The sequence below is a fragment of the Tupaia chinensis genome, unplaced genomic scaffold (genome assembly GCF_000334495.1).
Source record: "Tupaia chinensis unplaced genomic scaffold, TupChi_1.0 Scaffold143943_1, whole genome shotgun sequence".
Taxonomy (NCBI): domain Eukaryota; kingdom Metazoa; phylum Chordata; class Mammalia; order Scandentia; family Tupaiidae; genus Tupaia; species Tupaia belangeri.
The window spans coordinates 1,311,043-1,323,279 of record NW_006203794.1 but is presented as its reverse complement, the minus strand read 5'-3'; the positions used below and the strand labels follow the sequence as shown (position 1 = coordinate 1,323,279).

General features: G+C 35.5%; 1 pseudogene; it reads right to left on the bottom strand.

The window, feature by feature from the left end:
* Positions 1-1,053: 1,053 nt before the first annotated feature.
* LOC102470571 (NADH dehydrogenase [ubiquinone] 1 beta subcomplex subunit 3 pseudogene) lies at positions 1,054-1,386 on the bottom strand (annotated as a pseudogene).
* Between the last annotated feature and the right edge of the window lie 10,851 nt (positions 1,387-12,237).

The window sequence follows — 12,237 nt, the reverse complement described above, 5'->3', positions numbered from 1 at the left end:
TTTTAAATTAATTAATTTACATTCATTCCCTAAGCATCATCACAGCATACAAAATGTGATTTCTCATTCAGAATATACTGCATAGTGACTTAATCATGCATATTATTATAAAAAATGTTTCCATTTGTAGTTCCCAGAATGATTTTTACCCCTCTTTCTGACCCTCTATCCTTTCCCACCCTCTTCTCTCACTACCTCTATTTTCTACAATTGTCTTCCATTCCTTTCCCACCAACATTGTATTGATCACACAATTTCTTACATAATCTAACTACTTTCAATGGTGAGTTCACCCGTTACTATTAAGAAAACCAGTTTTAACTTAAATCAAAGAAATGCCAAAGAACTTTGCTGAATCCCAAACAAACTATTAGCAGAAAAATTGTAGGCTAAAAAGTAATAACTCAAATGTTTATATGGGAAGGCAGAAGACAGAGAATAGTCACCACCATAATGAAGAATAAGAACAAAAGTTGGAGGCCAATGTGTGGCCTGATGGTTAAGATGTCTGGATTCCACATGGCCTACTCTGTGGTTCAGCTACTGAACCCAACAGTTTGGAAAACACACTTGGCTGTGTGCATGTGAGCCCAAAACCATGAGAGGAGAATAGAGAAGGATTTGGGTGTGGTCATTTGCCCTGGAAGGTGCTTTCTTTTATTTTTTTTATTTTTATAACTTATTAAATCTTACCCCAGTATGTTCTCTTAAAAGAAACTAACACACAAACACACAGACTAAGTGAAGAAATATTTTTGTAAGAGTTAAGAAGCCACTAAGATACTTGCAGGTATTTTCTTTTCTTTTCTTTTTTTTCAAGAGGTTTTTGCTATAGGGCGAGTGTGCTCGCCAGACAGACAGAGAGAGACAGAGAGACAGAAAGCGAGAAATCACCCCCCAGGGGGGATGGCCATGCCGCAATCCTTTCTCCTCCACTCTCCTCTCGGGATCTTAGGCATGCATGCACACACGCCTGGCATGAGTTTTAAGCCACTGGGTTCAGGATGCAAACCATGGTCGACTACGTGGAAGTCCAGCGACGTAGTCATTATGCTAACTGCTGGTCCCTTGCAGGTATTTTCTGTAGTGATGATTTTTATCTTTATTCAGGGATTCCAGAAAGTATTCAGACCCTACAGCTACCATAAATGCAGCAAATTCTCACTTGAATCCTTTTAGTAATGCACCAATGAAGGAAGCATTTTTTGCAAAGCCACCCATGTATCTCCAAGCTTCATTCCGGGCCCATGGATCTCTTAGTCCTCATGCTGCCAGCTTCTCCTGGACAGTTTCTAATGGTGTTCCTTCTATCTTCCACTGTCTAAAATCTGGAAGTTCCATTTTACCATGACCATGACCGCGACCATGTTCATGTCAATGGGCCATGACCAACAGCAATCTGACCTCTCCGGACTCTCCCCCGGAAGGTGCTTTCTCACTTTCTATTTCTATCTCCCTCTGTCTCTCTTCAGTGAGTGTACATGCCCTAAAGGAAACTAAAAAAAAGTAAGAATATGAAAAATGAGGAATACTGACACATAGGGCAGAAAAAGAGAAAAAATAAAACATCTGTTTCCTTCACTATCAATGTCCATCAGTATTATTATTTTACTGATGAGACACATGTAGTCAAACCTAACTTACTCACTAAATATAGATTTTCCTTTGGTATGAATGTTGGTTCCCTCTAAAGTTCATGAAGAAATTTAACTCCCATATTTTTTGCATTTTTTATTTCATTTTCTTTTATACATTCAATCACATGATTTAGCTTTCAAAGTGAATATTTCAACATGTGAACATTTCTCCCTAGTCCAGTTGATAAAACTATAAAATATCTTCAAGAGATAATACCATATTTCTTTGTCACATTAATGCTTTGCCTCCCTATTTTTCTTGTAAATGTCCTTCCTCAGAACCTACTCTTTCACACACACTGTATCTGGTATTTATACCTATTTTCTGCACTCTATGACTGAAACAGATTGACTAAAAGATATAGAAACACCTAACCCCCTTTTTGATGGTAGTAAGAGATGGAGCCTTAGAGTTCGAGGGCTCAGACAAAGAGTTGGTGCCAGAATGGTTAAGACTTTGGGGGCTCTAAGGTGGAATGAATATATATATATATGTATTTTGCATGTGAAAAAGAGGTGAATTTTGGAAGACTGGGGTAGAACACTATGGTCTGAATATTCGCGACCCCTCTTAGTCACGTTTTAAAACCTAATACCAATGTGATAGCATTTTATTTATTTAATTTTTTTTTTGGAGAGGTTTTTGCTATATGGCACATTTTCTTTTATACATTCAATCACATGATTTAGCTTTCAAAGTGAATATTTCAACATGTGAACATTTCTCCCTAGTCCAGTTGATAAAACTATAAAATATCTTCAAGAGATAATACCATATTTCTTTGTCACATTAATGCTTTGCCTCCCTATTTTTCTTGTAAATGTCCTTCCTCAGAACCTACTCTTTCACACACACTGTATCTGGTATTTATACCTATTTTCTGCACTCTATGACTGAAACAGATTGACTAAAAGATATAGAAACACCTAACCCCCTTTTTGATGGTAGTAAGAGATGGAGCCTTAGAGTTCGAGGGCTCAGACAAAGAGTTGGTGCCAGAATGGTTAAGACTTTGGGGGCTCTAAGGTGGAATGAATATATATATATATGTATTTTGCATGTGAAAAAGAGGTGAATTTTGGAAGACTGGGGTAGAACACTATGGTCTGAATATTCGCGACCCCTCTTAGTCACGTTTTAAAACCTAATACCAATGTGATAGCATTTTATTTATTTAATTTTTTTTTTGGAGAGGTTTTTGCTATATGGCACGTGCACTCGCCAGACAGACAGACAGAGATAGAGAGATAGAAAGTGAGAAATCCCCCCCGGGGGGATGGTCATGCCACAATCCCTTCTCCTCCATTCTCCTCTCAGGATCTTGGGTACGCACGCACACACACCTGGCGTGAGTTTAAGTTACCGGGTCTGGGACTCGAACCGCAGTTGACTACGTGAGAGTCCAGCGACATAACCATTACTCTAACTGCTGATCCCCCCAGTGTGATAGTATTAAGTGGTAGGGCTTTGGGAGATGATTAACTCATGATAGCTCCACCCTCATGAATGATATTAGTGCTTTATAAAATAGTCTTAAGGGAACTCCCTTGCTCCTTCTACCATGTGACAATACATAAAGAAAGCACTGACTATAAGGAACATGCTCTCAGCAGACACCAAATCTATCTGATCTTAGAATTCCTACCCTCCAGAAGTGTTAGCAATAAATCCTCTTATTTATAAATTACTCAGTCTAGGGCATTTTTCTTCTTTTTAATAGGAACCCAGATAGATGAAGACAGTCTTTTTGAATTTGTCACAAATATCATCTCAAACCAAATAAACACACAAATTTCTCTTAACCAGGACATAGTTATTCTATTATTATTTTTTTTTTGAAAAACAATTTTCTCAGAGAATCCCTTCAAATTTTTCATCTGGTTTATTTTATGGAAAACATCCGTAGACATATTCCTTTATTTTATAGGATTCGGAGTAAGAATGTAAAATATTAGGGAGTTTTCAAGTTGGGCATACTCAAAGCAGACTTGAAATGATCATTAAAGTATGAATTCTGGGTTCACACATTCCAGTGAAACTTGCTCCTAACTCTGTGGACATATAGATGGCCAGAGACTTGACACACCAGCCCTCCAAAGAATGACACCCACCACAGTCATGGGTATTTGAGGTAAAGATGAATACTGCCACTTTGCTATTGTAGATTCTTTGTATGTCATCAATTTCAAGTTGTTTTCCTATCCTATTTAGAATTTACTCTTGGGGCCAGCAGTTAGTGTAATGGCTATGTTGCTGGCCTCCCACGTAATCGACCACAGTTAGAGTCCCGGACCTGGTGACTTAAACTCACACCAGGTGCGTGTGTGTGCGTGCCCCAGATCCTGAGAGAAGAATAAAGGAGAAGGGATTGCGGTGTGGCCATCCCCCCTGGGGGGTGATTTCTCGCTTTCTGTCTCTCTGTCTCTCTCTGTCTGTCTGGCGAGCGCATGTGCCCTATAGCAAAAACCTCTCAAAAAAAAAATTTACTGTTAATTATTTGCTTGGGAGAGACTATTGAAAAGAGACTATTGCACCTCCTCCACTGGTTTTGTTAGACTTGTTTTTCTCATTTTATTATTTATTTGTTTTTAGTTTGTCTATGCTTAGAAAAAGATAGAGTAAAAAAACATTTCAGAATTTACAGTGATGTTAAAAATAAATTCAGAAGTTATCAGCATATGTCTTTGAATAAAACATAGAAATTTGACTAGGGCAACATGTTTATATTATTGAAAAAGATAGGTTTTGTTTTTCAAATTTTTTTTCTGAGACTAACAATCTAATATTGGTGTTAGGTGGGGTTGATTTCTGCTAGGAAGCATTAACTGCTAAACTTGATTTAAGGGACCTCGAATAATTAACATCCTTACATAAAACATACATTGTGAACCTACTGAGAAATAAATATGTTAACATATAGAGGCAACAATATCATTTTCTTTCTAATAAAGGCTAAATCAGAGGAAATAGCTCATGTAATGAGTAGGCAATAGTTGTTTCTCAGTGCCCAAGGATCCCCATGATATTCGAGCTCCTGATGTTATTGAAGTCCACGAACGTTTAAATCTCTTATATAAAATGACACAGTATTTGCCTAGAGTATGCATGTCTTCATGTTTATACTAAATCATCTACAGACTAGTTATATATAATCTTAACATCATGTGTAACTGAAAATGAAGATATATAAACATATTTCTTCAACATCTCTCCTTTAGGAAGCCATTTCTTCCCTCCCCTCCTTTTTTTTTTTTTTTTTTTTTTTAGAGGTTTTTGCTATAGGGCGAGTGTGCTCGCCAGACAGACAGAGAGAGACAGAGAGACAGAAAGCGAGAAATCACACCCCAGGGGGGATGGTCACGCTGCAATCCCTTCTCCTCCATTCTCCTCTCCGGATCTTGGGCACGCAAGCACACGGCCGGCATGAGTTTTAAGCCACCAGATTTGGGACGCAAACCAAAGTCAACTATGTGGGAGTCCAGCAACATAGCCATTATGCCAACTGCTGGTCCCTCTTCCTCCCTCTTTTAACAACTGGTGCAGCCTGACTACATCCACATTGGTCAAATTCATGGAAGTAGAACCCATGGATTTAAAGTGCCAACTGTATTCTTTCAGTCCTGAAACTCTAAGTTAAACAAACCTAAATACACGTAAAGATATCTGGAGAAACAGAGTGAAAGAAAAACTCTAGGCAGCAATATTTTTCCAAGAGAAGTAAAAGAGGAAGAATCTGGTATACATATGCACAGTTGTTGCTTTTTTTTTTTTTTTCTCAAAGCTCAATATTTTAGGTTACTTGTTCTAATTTGGAGGGATGAAGTTGAGTGAGAGGACAAAGAGAAGACATACATTATTATAGATAGATAGATAATATATAGATGTATAACAGTATTTGAGATCCATTCTCCAAATTGAATGAAGTGTAGAGAGTGAGAAAGAAGCATTCTTTTCTATGAAATGTGGAAAGAATTAGTTTATCAAAGGCAGAAAAACTATACCTTCTTGACTGTGCCTAGAGAATAGGACACATTAGGTAAATTATGATGTGATATAAATAGAGGGATATATCAGGGGTAGAACATGATTTATGAATGTGGGTGAAGAGTACAGGAATACATGGAGTGAATACTAAGGATAATAAGTAGAAAAGGGGGAAAAAAGAAAGACACATAGAAGGAGAAAAAAAGTTGTGCCAAAATATCATCTTTTTTTTCACTTCATATTTTTTCATATGCCCTTAGCGATTACTCATAACATTTTTTTAGTGTATGGTGTGGTACATTCTACAGAGCCAATTTTTATATCATTGTTTATCATCATAACTCAGACTCTGTTGATTATCTGGGGGAGTTTCATTTCACATTGCTTTGAAACTTTTTCCTTAGGGTTTTCCTGGGTGTACATTTGACAAGGAATTTCTCCCTAATTACTATTCCATAGATTTGACACTACTTCTTGAAGGCTTGTTTTCTTGCTACTAGATCTTTCTCCATCAAATATTTATTAGAGTTCGCACTGTGAACAGGGCAATGTACTATAAAGAGAAGAAGATAAGGAGCCAAAGAGATGTGTTCTCAGCTCCCACCAGGTTAACATTTGAAATAGTCACTGAGCACATGGTAAAAGGAGAAAAAAAATCTACATACAAAATTGGATATTTTGGACCATCGTAAAGCAGGCTTTAGCATATCCTATTTTTTCTCCCCACAGGTTTACTATAGTGATCATATTGGGTGTTTTTCCAACAAAGGGCATGGAAGATGATGCTTAAGATTTGTAATAAACTTAGAATTAGAATGATCAAATTCTTAATTAATTATATCTGTTCTCAGTCTAAGTGATTGACCCAGTATTATTCTGAAAGAAAAAAAATCTAGTAGCGGAATAAATAAGGCTCGTATAATGTGCTTCTGTTTCTTATTCTTTGGAAACAAATCCATGGGACCTTAGATTCCCTTAATCACATCATGGTACTCTAAATCCCAGAAAAAAGTACAGTGGAAGGAAACCTGATTATGATGGTTTCCTCATACGCTGAGTTAGTTTTAATATAGCCTATTACTTTATTCTAATTATTATTAAATAAAACTTAAAGGTTAACAATTCATCAAGTATTTGGTGGGAAATAGTCTCGCAAAATGATATCCCATCATTGCTTGAAGCATATATTCCAGAACTATAGTTCTCGAACCTAGCTTTACTGTGGGGATTAAATTCATAGAAAATATATGCATCTAAAATATTTTTCTTTGCCATTTTTGATGGAAGAAAAGTCTGTGTATGTATTTGTAGATAAATTAAAACAACAAAAAAGAGAGTATTTTGTGATATCTTTCATCTCAACATTAAAATTGTCTAACCTAGGCTATCCTGTAAAAGGGGGGAAATTTCTCTCATATCTGCTTCTGCGGAAACTATCTTTTTGATCAAAGGTTTATGTATGTTATGAGAGAAAAATACAGTGAGAATGAACACAGAGCAAATAGTAACCTAACCAATGAGAGGGTGTGAATTGATTCAATCAAAAATTTATCAAATGCTTACAAAGCAGTCAGCACAGTAAAATTAGAGTGGGGACTTTGAGAATTCTCAAAATAGGAAGTTCACAAATTAAAATCATATCCATTTCATATTATAAATTGGATGGACTTCAGTTGCTCGCTTGTTTGCTCTTCAACAACATTGGAAAGTAAGAAAAGGAAACTCCTATAGTGAGACAGCCGTAAGAGGCTGAGAGTCCAAAGCGAATGTTCAATAGAGAAAGATTGAACTGGGTAGTCCAGACACTGTTCATTCTAATTTTAGAAGCATTAGTAAGAGTGTAAACACATGAGATGACAAGAAAACTAAGCAGCAGTCAAACGTCAATTTCAATAAAAAGCTGGTATCTCTATACTTAGAAACATGTTCGTTTTAAATAGAAAACTTTATAAATCCTTATAACTATAAAGCTTGTTGCCAAAAACAAAAAAAATGCAGAATATTTAATAGGCCATATACTAATAAAACTCTGACTTAGGAATTCGTGTGTTATGGAATTCCAAAAATAATTAAAGAGCAGAATTAATTTAAAGATTGTGTTTTCAAATTTAACCTCTATTGTCACTGTTGGTCTGTTTCAACTGTGTTTTCTCCCCCTCTTTGTTCTGCTTGTTTTTTCTTTTTTTTTTAAGCATGTCTAATTATTTTTTTATTGATAGCCAGCTACTTTGTGAAATATAAAAGCATTGGATTATTGTGTAAATTTGGATTTCTTCATAAATACAATCAGGGACAAGAATATGAGAACAGTTTATTCAAGAGGTACAGGAAATGCCAATAGAATAGTGAAAAAGCTGGAGAAGAAAAGGGAAACAAGTCAATAGAAGATTCATGATTGTATCAGTCATCTCTATAGGAAAACACAGTTTTATTCCACTGAGGAAGTCTGGGATGTAATTCAAAGTTTGTACCTTAGAGATATCCCTTACAAGGGCAAGGAAGCTGAAGCATTTATCACTACTGAGGTCTGCTTAGGGTGAGTGGAGAATGATTAATTCCCACTAATGCCGGACTAGGAGGATCTAGCAGACAGAGAAAGCTTTCAGGCAAAGAGACGCAGGTTTTGTCATTTGAAAACAAGATCGACTTAAAGTAAAATACTTGGGCTCCAGGGGGATTACCAGGGAACTGACAGCATCTGCTACTGTGATGTTATCTTCCTCTTGAGAAGAGCCACATTAGCCTATGTGAGTTTTAGAAGTGGAGTAAATTACTTCAATCCAATTAGAGACTAAGGTTGGCTTTCAGTCCTTGCAATCTTCAATCTGTCTTGAAAAGCCATCCTCATAGGGTGCAGCTCTGCGGTGATCCAAATTGAGCTGGAGGAGTCATGGTTTCCTAGGTCCCTCAGTTTTTCTTCCTGAACTCTAACTTTGAGCTTCTTAGAACTGTGAGACTTCTGAAAATGGCTCTGCTTTTCAACTCCTTTCAAGTATGCCTGTACGGAATAATGTGCAAATGCCTCCAGGGGAAAACTGGTGCTGAGTTTCAGTTGCATTCCTGTGTGTCTCCCTTCTTTCAGGGACTATGAATCTTCTTGCTATTCGCATCATTAAATTTCTTTTTTTTCTTTCCTCACCCCTTTAAAGACACTTCAACTTCTGCCTTTTTTTTTTTTTTTAATGCTTAGCAGCATTCTACTGCCCAGTTTCTCAGCAAACACGTGGAGAGGAAAAGCAGAACAGATGATCGAAGAGAACATCAGTTCACCTTTGTACGATCCTCTTTCTCTGGGAACGAGCTACTCAGTGTTGGCTCGTTTTTTTTTTTCTACAGTTTTTTTTAGGCCTTCAACTCTTAGAAGCAACTTCATCATCTCTGTAGCAAAACTCCAGGATAGTAAAATGTAAACTGGACAACATTTTAAAATCTTAATAAAAAGCAAAAAAGAAAAGTAAGTTACAAAATAGGAAGGAAAAATTAGGAAGGTATTCTTCATTTTGCACAATGCTTTCATCATGTATCATATTCTAACGTATCAAAATGTACACGCAAATCTATATAAGTTTATTTCTGACAAAAGTGTCCATCTTCTTTTGTGTACAGAGTTGAAATGAATTTCATGTCAACATAGAGCTCAAAAGCACTATAATATTATATCTGACATAATAAGTACACAGATATGGTCTTCTCTCTAAGGAATATTTCTCTGAGTACGTTTGGGAACTTGTCTTTTTCCAAGGTTGAGAAATCAATAGAAAAAGCATCAGTTGCTTTGGGGACCCATTGCTGACATATTAGCTTACAAGCTTTTTCTGTCAAGAGACTCCAATCAATATCATATAGTTTCCATGGCAAGTAGATAATACATCCTTAACAATTTTTGAACATAAACAGATAATTATAATGTTCACATTGAAAGTTGGAGAGTATAACAAACAAACTGGAGGAGTTAATTGTGATCAAATTTAGAGCCGCATATATTTTCCTGCTTGTGACATTGAATTGCTAAGCTTGCTTCAGTACCTGTGTTTGCTTAATTTCCATTATCATGATTCCCAAGGGGACATTGCTATTTTACAGGCCTCATACACACAATAACTAAAATCAGCCTTCATGAAAGAGGTTAAGGGTAGGGCAATTGGATTTCTGCAATACTGATTCAAGGACACATGATAGGGCAATGTCTGTACAATTCAGCCTAAAAAGAATCAATACTGAATGTCCAGGTATTATATACTACTCTGAATTGATAGAATTCTAAATATATCAGAAGTTAATTTTAGATGATATTTGCTGTAAGAACCTGGTGTGATAAAAACTGAAATTATTAAGAAAAAAGATCCACAGTTGTTAAGTTTTCTTTCTAACCCAGGGATGTTTTTAATGTTTGTTCACATTGTTACAGAAAAACTGGGCAATGTAAGAATGGAAATTTTCTTGAATTGCTAGACAAGATTAGAAGAGACATCTGTAGTTCTATTACTTGTATAGCCTTCCACTGATGAGTTCTATGACCTCTAGCTAGTCACTTAGCACTACTCTGGGCTTAATTTCCTTCCTGTGTATAAAAAAGGAACAACAACACTTGTTGTGGATACTGCTATATCCATGGAAGACAACTGCCCATAAGGACAAAGAAGTATAATTAAACCTTGGCATTGTTCCTTTAAAAATTAAAATCTCATTAAAAATTAAGAAAGTCTTAAACAATCTCATTAGTACTGGGCTGGAAAGCAATTAAGTATATTGTTTTGCCCCTAAAATCATCCCCAGAAGGTTAGCTGTGTCCCTTTTTGCCAATGATATTTACTGATTTAATTGATAGTGGATGCTTTCTGATCAGTCTCCATGAGTATTTATTCTTTATTTTGAATATCATTCCTAAAATGGACATGGATTATTGGTTAAGTAAGAAGTTTAAACATGGATGTTTATTTAAAATCCAAGTAATTTATAAAACAAAATAAGTAGTATGTAGATGAAAATAGAAGTACATTCTTAATCGTTTAAAGCACACAGTCTATTGTATTTAGCAATTAATCCAGAGTTTATTCAGCTAAATAGAGTTTCTTGTTATAATATTATATATTGTTGTTAAAATGTTTGTTATTTACGTATTTTGAAACTTAGAATTTTGTGGAAAAAAATGAATGCTCATCTCAAAATTTGTCTTTTCTTTCTTGAACTTTTAATTTAGAGGAGTACGCTTTTTTTGAGAAATAAAGCATTATACAAGCTTGTTTAGAAAGAATACTCTAGCTTTTCTATATTAATTTCTCTAGTTAATTACCTATATTCCTATTTCTAACATTTCTAAAATTCATGTGTTTTCTTATTAAAAAAAGAACACCTTGGAACCACATTAAATTTAAATGAATCAAAATAAAAAAATCATACCTTAGGACCATGTTAATTGTAAATAAAGTAACAGAAAGAATTTTATTGCATCAATGTCTTACATTCAAATAAGTCTTTTCAATGTTTTTAATCCAAAGAACCTGATATACAACTAGGGGAAAGACAAAAGATGTGTCTCATTCGAATTAAAGTCAAAAGGTATCTGTTAAACATTTAGTTTATTTCATTGAATCTAAGACATTGATTTTAAAATGCATGACTATCATTTATTTCTCTAAGGATAAAAATGCTGACAAACTATAATAGAATGGTTTCTAACACACAGAATTCTTATAGTTTGCTAAATTAATGGAATCTTTTAGATTCTTCCAAATAGTTTTTAGATGTAAAATTGTGTTTATGTATGTCTAACCCACAGATCCATGCTCATCAAAACACATTGCTTATATGTGGACATATTTTTCCACATTTGATAGATTTATTTTGTTTCATAGAGAGAACTAGGTATAGATTTTAACTTGTGGTTACATCTCATTTATCATTAGATTAGTCATTTGTCACATACATGACTTTTTCTACCTATATTACTAATATTTAATTGTGTCTGTTGTAAAGCCTTCTTTCTTGAAAAGAGGTGTTAAAGCACATCAAAAAAACCTCTGTTCTACTTGGTTTAGGTTAAACCCCCTGGGTCTATATTTATTCTATAAAATGTAAGGTTTGCTGTATGCATTTTTTTTCTTTTCTCTAGATTACAACCAACCATAGCACCTAGGCTGCAGTTAATCACAGGCATCCCACCTTTTAAACTGTGTTAATGCAGACGCACTTCTGAAAGTAACTAACCCAAACCGTTTCCCTACCTCATTCCTTCCCTTTCGTTTTTGTACCTCGCTTTCCCATTCCTGTACTCATCACTTTCCTCTTCTGGAATGTAAATGTCACGTGACCAGGATGCTACCTGGAGTTGCTTGAAAGTGGGTCCACCAAACTGCTGGATTGGAATCTTGGTAAGATTTACTCAAGTATACTCCACTAAATTAAATTGCCTTTTGTTTTCTTTTAACAGAGGCCTTTGGTTTGCTGACCATTTCTTATTGTTCCTTAGCATCCTGTTTCCAGCTTTTCACAGCTATGTCTTCTTGTGTAAATACTATAGCCTGTACCGACAGGTGAAACCACAGCTCCTAGAAGTAGTTAGGGTGAGTTTACCTCAATTGACGTGAGCTATCCCACCCAACACAGAATTACTAC